General features: G+C 41.0%; 1 protein-coding gene across 3 annotated transcripts in view; it reads left to right on the top strand.

Annotated features, from left to right (window-relative positions):
* Nucleotides 1-15,219, top strand: part of CLYBL (citramalyl-CoA lyase) — a 174,464-nt gene that overhangs the window by 127,859 nt on the left and 31,386 nt on the right. The window lies entirely within an intron of this gene.

A 15,219-nucleotide genomic window follows, 5' to 3' on the forward strand; every position in this document is an offset into this window, starting at 1 on the left:
GTCTCATCTGGGAGAGGAGCCACTAGCCCCGAAAACAATGAGCTGAGTCTCACCTTGCCTGTTGCAGCTCTCTAGGAGGAAGGTGCTTCCTCTCAACTAGCTGCCGAGGATCCCTGGATATTCAGCCAAGGAATCTGGGTGCCTCCAAGAAGGCAAAATCATCTTTATGCCTTAGGCAACTAGTCTAGGAGAAGATAAATCTCCTTCCAGATATACCGAGCTCTCACTCTCAGCTGTAAAAAATCTCCAGGAAAAAAACAGAGACCAGACACCCAACTTGCAGATGACTCAGGCTGGATGTGAGGGGTTCAAATACACTGTGACAATGTATTTGGCCAAATACATTGTGACAAGCTCCTGTGCTACAAAAATGCCTTCACTGTCATGCTGAGCAAATGGGACTTGTCCAACAAGTATATGGCACACATATGGCCACTCACTGGAAACACGGGGTGTCTTCCTTAGGAGGAGAAAGGAACATGTCAAACCTAGTGATTAGGACCTGGAGTTTTAGGAATTTTAGGTAATGGGAAATACAAAACCGAGAGGTAGAGACTTTGTGTACAAGAATTGCCTGGCTGCCTTACATGCGCGGGTGCGTTGCCAAGAGCTGCAGGTGTTCAATCAGACTGCTTTTATTTGAGGTGCCTAACGTGAATTTCGAAACCACGACGTAGGCAACCCGGCTTGAAAATTGACCTTAATTTCTTCTAATTGCATGTCGTATTCTTCATTATTTTTCTTGTTAGAGACAGAATTTTGAAAGGCGATTCACTAGCGTAGCTATTTTTGACTCATCGCTGACTTTGTCTTACTTCGTGTTATTTAATGGGTTCCAGTGGCCATATGCTGTGGAGAATCCTGGAACAAAGTGAGTAAACTGGGAGGCATTGCTCGGAAGGATAAATTTCACAGTTGGAAACACACTTAATACTGAGCCTTCTAACCAGTTTTTCCAGAAATCGCAAGCTTGATTGCCATGATATCTGAACATGGCATTAGCTACTCTAATGAGGAAAATAATTGATATACTATGGAAATTAGGTCTAATTAGATCTTGTTAAGATAAATATCTCAGTTCAGCTGAAAACTTGAAGAGATACATTTTGCAGCATTCCAGATTATAAATATGACCCTTGTTCTTCACCCCCCTCCCACTACTGGCAGAAGTGAATGTGAAAAACCTCCTTATCAGAATTGTTGCAGTCTGTACCCACTTGACATGGAATAAGTGACAAAGGTGCTAGTTAGTTTAAATCTTTCATAGCTTAAAACCCACTTAGCTTTCACCTCAGCTTTAGACAAAGATCCTCATTTCAGAACGGTGCAATAAAATGTCTATTTGGTTTTTTTAAATTAAAGAAATAGGTTAGTTTTATACATTTTCAGATACACAGCAAATAAGGCTCTTCAGTGCTCTTTAACACTGTCTTCTGTGATTTTAGAACAACATGCATGTCATATTATATCAATAGGATTTTGATGGAGGGAGAATATTGAAAACTATAACAAAATCAAAGTTCCTTTCAGATGTTAAAGGAAAAAATCCCAAGGATGAAACCATACTGGCAGCTGCCTCGTTTTCTTCCAGCTTGCACAAAATGCAGATCCAAAATCTTTACTGTCCCAATGGGCTTGAGTTTCCAGCTTGCACATTAACACTCCTTCTGCAGTGCAAAAGAGAGGGGAATCAACGCTCTTCAATAATTTTAGTTTGATATTTTCTCATTTTCCCAGAATAAGCTGTTCAAAGTGTGCCTTTTAAAAGTCTGCTAATTCTTCAGAGTGCCTGAGCTAATGACCTACAAGCCCTAAAACCACACAGGCCCTAACATTGCAGGCCATTTTAAAAACTTAACATGCTAAGGAGACAATTTCCATTATTTGCTGCGATTTCTTTGCTGTCAGCCTGGCAGAGCTGGCAGCTTTAGCCAGCTGCTCCTGTTCCCTGCAGCCACCAGCTTGCCTTTGGGGACCCCGCTGTACCTGGGGGGTGACTCTGCAGGGTGATGGGATCTGCTCTGAGGTGCATCAGTGTGGCTGGGAGCCCAAAGGCATGAGGATAGCACAGAGGACCAGCCTCGGCCAGGGGGATTTGTCCATGAGGACCACTGCTCCAGGAGGCAAGTGGTCCCAGCAGGGATGAGGGTCTGATGGCAGAAGGCACAAAAGCTTCTTCTAAGCAAATCCAGTCCCTCTGGGAAAAAAAATAAAAAATCCATCTGTATGTCCTGTTCTTGGCAAGTCTTGAGCAAGGGAAAAGGTGAATGATCTGATGTTTGCAGCCATGGTTCCTGACAGCTTTCAGTTTCTCTGCATCTTGATAAATACATACCTCTGTCCACCAGTATTTTTTGTTACACAGTGAGTGTGGGGGAGGCTGTGGCAAGCTAGTGTATACCATTCCTGGATGAAGGTGCATAGTAAGTGAGTAAAACGAGATGACTCTTCCTGTGACCTTTAAATATTAGTAAATTAAATATCAATTTGCATTACTCATTTTCTATTATTTATGTATTTCTCTTCTTTTATTCTTGGTCTGGCTGATGATTACCACTATTCTGTATCTTCCGTTTCAGAAAATAATTGCAGTCATTATGAAGATTCCCAAACCCTCCATGTATAGATGTACATACACAGTCACTGGATGAGATACCACGCAGACTAGCAGCAGATGTATGTAGATTTTTTTCAGAGAGAGCCTATTGCAATGATTTCACTATGTAAGTCACACAGCACCAAGGCAGCAGTTGGGGTTTTTTTAAAAAAAATTATTTACTCTTTTTGTGACAAACCTAATGATTGCAGAAATGAGAAATCAGCCTGCAAACAGTCCAAATTTAAATAAAATCACCCCCACAGTAGACTATAACAGTGGCAGATGGACAGAGGAAGAAAGTGTATATAGTCATATTTTTTGCCATTATAGTATAGACCCTTTCAGATTGCAGCAAGCAACTTGCCATCTGCAAATCTGAGTCTTTCCTTTTCTGCTGAGGCACTGATTCAAGAATCATGATTTCTGAAGTTTGAGTTGAAGTATTAAGTGGTTTATCTCTCATTTTAAAGGCATACTCATCTCATGATTTTACTTCAAACACATGGGAAAGGCATCCTGAGAATTTCCCTCAGAGTTCTCCTTAAGACAAAACCCAAAGCCACTGGCTCGTATTTAGGTATGCAGTGAGGTAATGGGTTGTGCACATGAATAGCTTTTTGTCACATAGTCTCTTATTGCTGTTGTTCTCATGGCTTTTGTTTGGTTTACTCTGTGGGGAAATGATTTGCGCTATATGCAGTACACATGCTCAATATCAGCAGTGGATGTTTGGTTTTAACATTGCCCCTCAAAAGAGATGAGAATCTGATCACTGCATAAATGTCATTGATTTTTAAGGGCCAGATCTTCATGTAAATGGCCACTGATTTAGTGGGAGTGTCAGTTAAATACAGATTTGCAAACAAAAATCTGGGCACATTTTAAAAACCCCACAGTGTATCAAACCACTGTTTTTTTAGACAGTTTTATCTGGCCATAACTTTGCAAAGTGATGCTGAGGATTTGACCATCACAGAGCTCAGACAAACATATGCAAGTTACAGCCTGCCAGAGTTTCTGATGCTTTCATGTTATGGTCAGGGAGTTACTTAATCTAAGAGTCAGGACTCTCACACAGGTTTAACATTTTTTTCCCCTCTGTGTAGCCAGCAGTAACCAAAAAAAAATCTCCTTTAGGGATGAAAGCCCATTTTGAACTTGTTTAAGAAGAAGAAGATGCAATTCAATTCTGGCAGTTCCCTTTCAAGAGGTGCTGCAGTATGCATTGAATCACAGTACTTCTAATTTCACCAAATACGGGTCGCTCTCTGCGAGGCAAGAAGAGGAAAGATTTCTTTTGTTAATCGTACATGCAAGAGCCATGTACAAAATAAAGTATTAAATACAGTAATTACAGTAATTTTTGTTAAAATATTTCTACACAATAAACCTGTGGCTTTGAAAACTCTACCAGAAGCAAAAGAAAAACAATCTGTAATGAAAAAATTGAAATCAGAAGCCACTAATAACACTAAAGGGAGCCCAGAAGCCAAATTAATGTTTCTACAAAGAAATACTTTCCTACACCAGGCAAATTCCTAGTAAGACTCTTACCTGGGTCTTTATGTATAGGATTCAGATTTCATTTTGAAGCATGCTTTTTACAAACTGTTTAGTGTTCATATGTCATTACCACTGTTGGGCCAGATTGCACCTGGCATCGATATAAACAAAGCTTTGGCAAGAATTCTTTCCTTTGGGATGGAGACATCTGATTTTCAAGCTGAAAACATGTCAGTGTTGCAAGACACTCCAAATAGCCTGTTTTACCAGTGCAGTAAATTAACCCGCCTGGTGTAGTGTTAAATGCTTTACAAACATCGACTGAAGGCGAGGGAGGGAAACAGCAAAAAACAAACAAAAACAATTCAATAACTTGTTTGACTATGAGCAGTGAAAAAAGTACAAGCAAAGCTCGAAAGGAGGTGGTGATCCTTGGGAGACAGGACAGCAGAAGAACAAATTTTCAGAATGTTGTCCTGTATTAAACCCAGAGAGTGTGCCATGGCATGAAGAGACACAGAAAGAGCAGAATGAGTTATATAGATGATAGAAAAGGCACCTTTATTTGAAAAACAGATTAGGATAACAGCAAACAGTGACTGTAACTCATCGTTGCCTTGTCTACAGGAGGAAGGCTTTTTGAAAGCGATTACATGCAAGAGGTTCGCCTTTAGCGCCACAAACTGCTGGTGGACAAAGACTACATAGGCAAAACAGAGGATAAAATATTAGGCTATCCCCCTTGCTTCCCCATTGTTCAAGATGAAAAAGCTGAGATGAACTTCTGGGCACGCAGAATTGGCTGAGTGAAAGCTCTTGTCACTAGATCGTGCATTTGTGCTAAGCCTGAATGGTCTAGAGGACAATGGGGTTCAACTTGCCTGCGGCTCTACAGTGATTGTGCAATATAGATATGAAACTAGAATAGCCAGAAAGTAGGTCCACATGCATATGGAGTCAAACAGCAACCTGTCCAAACACAGGCACAAGCAGTGTTCTTAAATATATATATATTTATATAGCTATTAGACTGAAGCCATTTTGCTACTCTTTTCTTGCTATTTTAATTATCCTGATAGCTGTCTACTTACAAACGTGCATGTAAGTGGGCTACAGTAATTAATCATAAGCATTCATAAATAGTGATAAAGTTATGTTAGGGTAGATGATAATTCCCAGGAGGATTACATTTGTCTTAAGTGTAAATTTATATTACTAAGATTCAGCATGATTGATTCTTGCTTGGCCAGCAATAGAGGACTTAGTGTCCATACTGGCAGAGATTGTATCTGGTCAACAGGAAAGGAAAATTGGCCAAGAAACTGCCAACACAGAATCTGAAGCTGTGAAACCTGGTCAAGAAGAAATAAAGCCAAATAAGCAACAGATGAAATATTATCTTAAAGCAAAGATTAAATCACTCAGTTGGAAACGAGAATTATATTGAAAGAGGTGATGCTGAGAGTATGAAGGGACATAGGAATTTTTTAAAAAATGGTATTAACAAATAAACTAGAGTGCTGAATACCAGTTGTGTTTTTTTTAAATAGACCTTAATTTTTTTTCAAAAATAAAAAGGTAGATAGTTTTAATATACTCAAAGTCTTCTGACAAATAGAAGGGAGAACTTCTAAACCTTGTGAATCATTTGGAAGAGAATGCCAGAGATCCCAGTCCATGAGAGCCATGGACATACCGGAGAGACCCAGCAAGGGGCTGCAAGGATGATGAAGGGACTAGAGCACCTCTCCTGTGAGGAGAGGCTGAGGGAGTTGGGACTGTTTAGCCTGGAGAAGAGAAGGCTCAAGGGGAATCTCATCAATGTACATAAATACCTGCAGGGAGGGTGCAAAGAGGACAGAGCCAGGCTCTGCTCAGTGGTGCCCAGTGACAGGACCAGTGGCAATGGGCCCAAACTGAAACACGGGAGGTTCCCTCTGAACATCAGGAAACACTTTGTCACTGTGACCGAGCACTGGCACAAGTTGCCCCAAGGAGGCTGTGGAGTCTCCATCCTCAGAGATCTTCACAAGCTGACTGGACACAGTCCTAGCAACCAGCTGTGGGTGGCCCTGCTTGAGCAAGGGGGTTGGACAAGATAACCTCCAAAGGTCCCTTCCAACCTCAGCCATCCTGTGATTCTGCAACTTTGCCTGAAGCCTACTGGGGAAGGTTATAGATTGAATGAGGAGCCAGAACAGAAAGAAACTTCGGTAAGATACACGCTTTGCAACACTTGTCTGGTACTGTTGTACCTGGTATGGCACCCTTAGACATTGGAGTAGCCCAGTGGGCTCAAAAGGGACAACAGACTTGTTCCCACACCTGTGTTGCAGAAATCTACTGCCTCTAAAGAGGAGATTTTCTAGGAAGTTTATTGATGATTGCATGCAAATGAAAGTGTGGGGAGAGAAATGGGTAGGCAACTTGCCAACAGATAAAGTTGAATAGCACTGGTGTCACTGTGCAGTTTGCCCTCAGAAAATAAGTGAAGTTCTCTAGATGTAGAGCAAGCCCTTGACAAAGTGGTGTGAGGACCACTTTGGATCACACTGGCCACAGCCCCATCCCAAGCAAAAGTAAAGACACCTTAACCAGGAAAGGACCTGAACAACCTGCTGTATCCAGCAACATAACCACACAGCAGTGCAAACGTGCTGGCAGGGACGGTGCCTCGGTGCCCAGCTGGAATGAGAAAATGGAGCCAGGGAGCTTCCGGAGGTTGCAGGGGCAGCTGCCAGACAGACGTGATGCTCAGTGGCAGGCTGGCAGCAGAGGGAGCAGCCACTGCCAAGGACAGGGAAGGGAGCATCACCTGAGTCCCAACAGGGTTAATCTGCACCTGATGCAGGTGATGGAGGGGACTCTGGCTGGAGAAGCTGTCTCTGAGCACTTTGGGGGAAAAACTACCTTCTGTTCTCAATGCAAAACACATTATTAGTGGGGCAATCAAAAACTGTAAACAGGCTTAGCAAGTAAGGCAGAACAGTTTCCCTTAAAAAGCATTTGTTAGGTAAGTAGCACAAGTTTTCATGTATTTCTTGTGGCAGTCCTTCATTCAGATTGAGAAGGAGATGCATAGCAAGTCAAAGGGACAAAAAAATTGCTAAATACATACTTAATCCAGACAGTTACACAACAGTAAAGCAAGTTGGGCAAAAATGGGAGGGGGGAAAAAATGCAAGCAAAAATGGCAGTTTAATGGGTGTCAAACTTGTGAATGCTGAATTACGTTTTATCACTGTTGTTTTAAAATTAATATAATAAAAACAAAGCAGTAGTACTGTATGCATGCACGCAATTAGACCACTGTAAAATCCTGATTGTCCATGAAGTTCATTCACACAGGAAAATAAATTATACTGCTAGCAGCATTTTGGCGAACAGATGCATACCATGGCTTTGCATCAACTTAACATTATTGGTGTCAACGAAATTCAAAGTGGTTAAAGCAGTATGAAAGCAGGATCCAGACTGGCACCAGATTTATTATATCTCTTAAGAAATGGTCCAAAGATGAACCCATCTTATTAGTCTTTTGTTGACATTGCATTTGGTAGAGTCATTGTCCAAAAAGTGAGAGAAAATACTTGATAAGCCAGATGTAAAGAATTTGAGCTCCAAGCCTGACAGACTGCTTGAAGTGGGTGAAATCCACATCGGATTTGGACTTTGACAGATATAAGAGCAGGTAACAAAAACACAGGTGAAAGAGCCTGCATGTTCAGACCTGAAAAATGTTCCGAAGGGAACAACTGAAGTGAAGGCAAAAGTTGTGTTAGTCAAGTAATCGATGACTTAACAAAGTTCCCTACTTCCAGATGCCCTGGTCAGTTATGCCATCATTGAGGTGACATTATGGGTAAATACATATGGATGTAAGAATGGGGGCTCGTAGTGACAGTTGTTATGGGATGCAGGCATTTGCTTGCATCCTACCTGCTAGTCTCCTTATTAACACAAAACAAGTGAAATGATGGGTGCTTAGCTGGTTGGCTTTGGTGGAAAAAACAAAAACATCTCAAGAAGTTCCTCTTTCTATGTTGCCCTTCCTAGCTGCTTATTGTCATCCTCTGCAAACCCCTTGCAGTGATGCAATTGTTTGTATGTCTCTGTAAACCAGACTGCTGAAATGGTCTGGGGTAAAAAAAAAAAAAAAACAAACACTGCTCTCCCACCCAGAAATAAAAAAAATCTGAGCTTTTCTAATGTGATTGCTTCAGTGATCCAGTTTGCATCTTGGCTCAAGAAACAGTTGCATTGGAAACGCTTGCATGGGGAAAAGGTGGGGCATGTAGTGGAAATAAGCAGAAAAGGGTAGGAAATGCTTAATCTTGCAGAAGTAATTATACATGCATTTATCCTGGCCTTTTATTGGGGAATATGCACCAGCGTTACTTCAAACTTCACAGATATTCTAGAAGGCCTGTTAAGGAGCACCTTCTCAGTCAGCCTAGCATGTAAAAATAATTACATCAGAAAAAAAATACAGTTGAAGAAAAGCTTGGGGAAAGAAATGTAACAATTTTCAGTAATTTGTTCCACTGCAGTCAGGAATAGCTAAATGAGGAACTTAAAAAGGTTTTGAAGAACACCAACAAAACAATCAAGATTTCTTCTCTACATGTCTATAAAGAAGTGTATTATATTGTACCAGTACAATACATGCATCAGTGATGTACAAATACCATACTACTGCCATAGGATTGACACGGGGGAGATTTGACCTAGAAAATAACCACCTCCTCAGGTCCCACTTTCAAACTGGAGAAAAACCTCCATTCCTTTAACACTAATCATAGCTCTGGGCCGGGAAAAATTCACATTTTCAGGTTTGGTTTAGACCATTGAAAACAAGTGAAGTGATTTCAGAGAAGTCCTTACTCCTCACCATGAAGACCTGATTCATGGAGTTAATCCTATTTTATATGAGGGCTCAGTCTCTGCCTCAGCTAGTCACTGCCTACGTGGGGACATGTGGGACATGGCATTCTGGTGCTGTCTCCCCTCTCCCACTTCGGGGGTGTGGGGGTGGAAGGAAGGGGGTGCAGTTGCTTTTGTACTGCTGCCCATCCTTCAGGGACTCTGCCAAGTCCCTGTAATGGGCTTCATCATGTTATTAGGAGCAGCTGAGAAAATGTTGCCTACAGGAGGTGCTAAAACCGGCATTTGGGGTGGAGTGGGATGTTTGGGTTCCTTGACTCACCCTGGGCACTCATCCAAGTGGGATCTGTTATCAGAAGGAAGCCCTTCTGGTAGAAAGAGAAGAAGGATTTCTGGCAAAAATCCAGTGTAGTGAGGTGGGTCTTTGTTAAGGTAAGCGTTGGCTGAGAAATACACATGTAAAACAAGTTTGCTTTGCAGGAAGGCAAGAGCTGTGTCAGTTTAGTGCAGAGCTTGTTAGACCAAAGTTTCTGTATCAAACATCTCCTGACATTATTCTTCCATGGACGTAATTACTGCAATTACGGGCTACTTCTACAGTGCTAAATGCATCTGACCCAAAGAGAGATCTTGGTGCCCTCACCTCGTGGGGCAGAGGGGCTCGTATCCACATTGCACAGGGGCAGACTGACAGCAGTGACAGCCGTGTGTGCAGCACATGGATCTGGCTCTTCCCATGACACAGAGTGGGGCTTTGATGGACCTACAGCATAATTGTTTTTCTGTGTGGTTTTTCTTCAATTCCAGCAGCTGAAATAATATGAGCGGTGTGCCATATGAACGGTTGGGGGGGGGGGGGGGGGCGACGCGTAACCTTTAGCTGAGGATATGTGTTGCATGCCCTGGGGCATGGCGAGAGGAGATGTGTGTTTGAAGGTACGCAAGCCTTGCTGGAGCAGCGTCACAGGGCTGAGCAGTGTGGAGGCAGCTGGACTTGATGCAGTCCTGCCCATACTGCTCTTTGGGCATGGCACCTGGAGAGCTCCATCTCTAAAACCATACCTGTGCTTTAGTTGGGGGGAATAGATGATTCGCTCCCCCAGTGTAAATGAGCAGTTGTACCTTGTGGGCAGTCGGGGCCCAAGACCTTCAGGTGAAGTTGGGAGCTAAGTTACCTGATTGTATAGAGTTTGTCAGAGTCTATAAACCTATAAATATGTAAAATATAAATAATAAAAAAATTTATATGAATGACATGATCTCACAAGGGCACACAGGGCTACATGAGATAATTTCTGCTTTAAAAACCTGCCTGTGAAATGAGAAGGTTTAAGAAGTCCTCTTCTGGACAGTGCAAGGACCCGCCTGGTGGGAGGACTTTGTGGGGGTGTCTTGCTCAGCATAAGACACCTGAGTGGCCCATTAGTTTCACGAATCCCATGCTAAACCTGTTACATGGAAACACACGCATCTACAAGGTGACAGCACTTAACTTTAAAATGTAGGTTGAAAATGAAGAGATGAGAACTTTTCTGCTTTTTTGCACAAGTACAATTTTACTGTGGACATGACCTGTAAACACTTGGACTTAGGGAGTTCTGTGGGATTTTGATTGCATTACAGAATATTAATTTGCTAATTTACCAATGCAGAAAAAGCACTTTCTGAAAACTGAGATAAGAGCTGTTAATCAGTATTTGCACAATACCAAAAAACATGCACAGTTGTTCCAAGTTTTCTCTTTGAAACACCTAGTTTTATTGAGACTGCAGGTAGATTGGGAAAAGTTTCTTCCAGAAAAAAGGATGAAGGAAGCCATGGCACAGCTGACCTGATTTTTCTTAATGCCATCTTCATTCCTAGGGGCTTCCGAGCAGCTTGGGGCAGACGCTGGCTCCTTCAGTACAAGCCTCTGGCCAGTTGTTTTCTTGCTGATAAACTTTTAATTTGACTTTAGCTTGCTTTTAACTTCCCATACTGTTTAATGTTTACCTCATTTGGCACTTTTTTTTCCCCCAAATAATTTATTAAATAATTGAGGCAGTAATTAGGTGATGCTTCTGATAGTGCCCATTTGCTGATCTTCAAAACATTTTATCCATATTTCACTTACAATCACCACACCTGAAATCAGCTGCTGAGCAGAGCTACTGATAGTTTGCTAAAGCAGATATACTTTTGGCAGACCACAATGTATTTCATTATCAGGATTAACAAAAAGATACCTTTATAAAAATAAAAAATGGATTCCCAAATGTATACATTTTCAATAATAATTTATTACATGGTGCCAATTAAATATACCTTAAACTAGAATATTTTAAAATAAAAAATAAGCATTACATACAGTTAAGTTCATGTGCCAGATGAAAGAAATGTGTAGCCTTTTTTTTCTTATTGATACATCAGATTGAGTATTTTGTGGTCTCATTTCATCATGCAGCAGCTCATTTGGATTGTCCAGGAAGACTAATTAACACTAATGCTTCTAAAGAATTTTCATTTGTGATGCTAATCTGTCACAAAACCAAAAGCATCCTCAGAAAGCCAGGGAAAGAAGTAAAGAGACTACATCTTGCAGCCAGCTTAAATTAGTGTTAGCTTGATTTGTCTTAATTGAAAGGTTGTTTACATCTCTTTTGTAAGTGTTTATAGAAGTTGGCAGACAGAAGAATAGCTGCGTACGTACATGAACAAAATTTTCTTTTATTGAAGCTGTTGTATAAAGTACTGTCATTAAAAAACGTTTTGAAATATTTCTGTACACATAGGCTTAAGGTATAAGCCTGTCTCTGTGTTTATGTATATACACACACAACATGCTGCATTATTTTTACTACTGAAATTTTTATGCTAAGTCCTTACATTGCATGAATATTTCTACGTGCCAATTCATTCTATCAGCCAATTGGCCTCTGTTTAAACTTCCATGAGATACGTGCAAGTCAGAAAAATATCTTAAACACAACTTGTGAAAATGTCTTGCTTTTGCACTAGCACTAATATACATGTCTTCAGATACCCCAGCTCAGCAGAAATGTAGTGCTTACATAGCTGAGCACCCCTAAAGCTTTATTGGGATTCATGAGCCCTGGGTCCTGGACTGCTGGCTAGGTGGACCTTGGGTTCTTGTTCTCTGGTTCTCCACGTTCACAGCATCTCAAGACAGGCCATCACCCAATCATCATATACAGAAATCACCCAACTCTGCTGATGTTGGGTAGACCTCACCTAATATCTTCAGGATCCACATTATCCATGCTGGCAGAGGGAAGGAGAGGCTGCTAAGCTTACATGGCAGCAAGCAGCTCACAGCTATTCATAAACAGCTTTAAGAGATCTTGTCCTTTAATAATACAGGATAAATATTGTTGATAGGCACACTGATGCGTTCCTAGACCTTAAATGAAACTTAAAGGAAAATGGGGAAAGACATTAAGATTCCTCAACAGAGCATAATTGAATTGCAGCTTAGTTCATAATGCTGACCACTGAAGTTTGCTTCGTTTTAGCATTGCTAGACCATGTACCGCATGTAAAGACAATTAGCAGAGCAGAGAGAAAAGCAGCAGATGCTAGAGATGAACAGAGTTAGATGACTCATTATGTCATGAAGAATCTCTTTCAGAAAAGTGAAAAGGTTGGTGTAAAACAAGAAAAGTCTTGAATAGACAAATACTTACTAAAGAAAGAATTTGAAGATTTCAGGAAAGAGTAGCGGAAAAATTAGATTCTTACAGTGCTCTAAAACATGCGTATGCCTGAACTGCAGAGGATAAACACAGACATACAAGATGGAAATTCTATTCTCCATTCTCCTCCCCACTCCTGCCTCTTCTTTCCTTTAGGATTACATGATTGATGGGTTTGGCGTGTTCCCTGTGGAACCAAAAGAAAATGTGTTTTAAAACTTCCTAAGTCTTTAAAAACTGCTCAACTGATTATCTGCTGGAAGGTAACTCTAAGTGATTTAATAACAGCTTCCTGAAGGTTTTGCGATGTATGCACATTTTACAGCAGCGTTTCAGTCTAACAAGACTAACTAGAAATAAGTATTTGCCATTTCAAAGATTTGTTCTCGCAGGTACCTGGTGCATGTAAGGTAGAAAGCAGGTCTCTTGAACCAAGAACCTCCTGTTCTCAGAAAATGCTCCACGGTTACAGTTCTCTTTGTTTCCTTGAAAAGAAATTTAATTTGTCTTTGCAATCTCATCTGTTAATTTGAAACTTAAAGAAGTGTCTCACTCTCTATGGTATCACTTCACTGGTGGAGAATTAAGCATGTAAAAAATGTCAGGTTTTGCCTCTGCAGAGACTGAATTTTGCCCAAAAAATGCTGTGGGTTTATAATATTTGTGCGCTTCTGCAAAATCTTATTTGGGAGATGCCTTTGTCGGGTATGCATTAATATAAGTGACAAAAGATTCAGCAATGTCAAGTCCTGTAAACAAACCACTCCAGTGAAGTAACATTAACACATAATTGTATGTTTTTACCATGTCAGACCTGTCACAAAAAATAACTTGAATTGTGATTATAGTAATTAATTTTTCCTCTGCCATTTGAAACATGCAAACTTATTATGGCAATGAGGATGATAGATACTGGCCTGCCATTTTAGTGCATCATATATTTACATTTCCATATGAAGAATTATTACCAAAAGATGTTAACAGGATGAGATCTATACATAAATGTATCTTTAAATATACCCACTTTCTTTACATTAAGACCTGAAGGTCTTGAGGAAAAAAAAAGGGAGTAAAACTAGGCAAGAAAGATAAAGCAAAACAGATTTTTTTTCCCCAAAATCAGAGAGGTCCAGAAATCACAGTGCTGGAAAACTGGTTTGTGGGGTTTCGTACCAGTTTGAACAGAAAGAAGAAAATGTCATTTTTCCGTCTGCTGTTGCAGTCCCCAAAATCCTGTTAATCTGACCATCTTTGCTTCGTTACTGCTGTATTAACACTGTGTCCAGGGTGAGTGGGTGGCTGAGCTTCCAGCTCTGTGGCATTCCTTCTGTTTCGAAGCGGAAATTTCTATGTCTTGACATATAACTTAAAGAAAAAAAGGGGGAAAAAAGGAAAGAAGGAAAGGTGCTGATTCACTGGTAGGAGGCGATGACAATACTATAACCAAAGGCACTTCTTTATGTGCGCTTACACTGTGTAGTTTTATAAATAAACCCGAGGGGCTCCTTCTTCACCACCACCCCCATCCCCGAGTATTGCGTTCTGCCTGCCTGATCCCATCCGACAGTAGAGCTGATACCGCACTAATCCCCGCAAGTTTGGGACTAATGAACTAACTGCTGGGCTGCCGCCACGGAGCTTGGTCCCAAACTATACTGTACTTCACACTCGATTTATTCTCCAGATGGCGAGACTGCGCAGCCCCGCCGCGAGGGACCACCTCTTCCACTGGAGTGTAAAAGTGGACGGATGTTGTTTTCTTTGCAGATTTGATAATTCAGAGCTGGGAACTCATGAGGATGGTTAGTTATTAGGTTTAATGGGTGCCAATTGCACCAGCAACACGCGTATTCCCATCTTTAATTTCAGTGTCTGTTTGTCTGGGTGGCTGTGGATTTGTCAGCAATGCTGCGTCACTGAAACCTGTATCTTCTCCGGTTGGCGTAGCTCCACGTGGTAGTGAGCATCCTCCCATGTCCTCCTCAGAGTCAAACAGAAGGGATGCTAAAATAGCACCCTGACCAACGTTTTCTTCCCCAGTGGGTCTTCCAGCATGAGTTGCAAATGTAGCGTATTTTAATAATGTCACTGTTTAACTTGAAGCAGTCTGTTGTCTTTCTTTCTGGTTCAGTTTGATAAAGAACCCAACCCACGTGGGACCCAGTGGGGATACCGCCATCCCAAGCTACCTGGGGATGGAATCATTTACTTAATGATCAGATTTATTTCTTTATCAAATATTCATTCATGAATATCTGATGTTGTAGTTCTCATGTGAAGAACAGGGTAAACCATTTCTTTCACTGTTTCTTAAAAAATCTAGTTTGACCACTCTTGGCAGGGACCTTACATAGTATTTGGAGAACGTGTTTATTATTGTATCTACTAGTATTAAAGACATTATTGTATCAAGGACTACTTTTTTCTATACTGTTGCAATTTTCAAGTAGTTTAGCTAGCTTAAAGTTTTAGGTTTTGCATGGATCCTGCAACAAGAATAACATCTATGTTTCCCTGCGTAATAAGGCAGAAAGGGCTCTT

Source organism: Falco biarmicus, chromosome 2, assembly GCF_023638135.1.
Source record: "Falco biarmicus isolate bFalBia1 chromosome 2, bFalBia1.pri, whole genome shotgun sequence".
Lineage (NCBI taxonomy): Eukaryota > Metazoa > Chordata > Aves > Falconiformes > Falconidae > Falco > Falco biarmicus.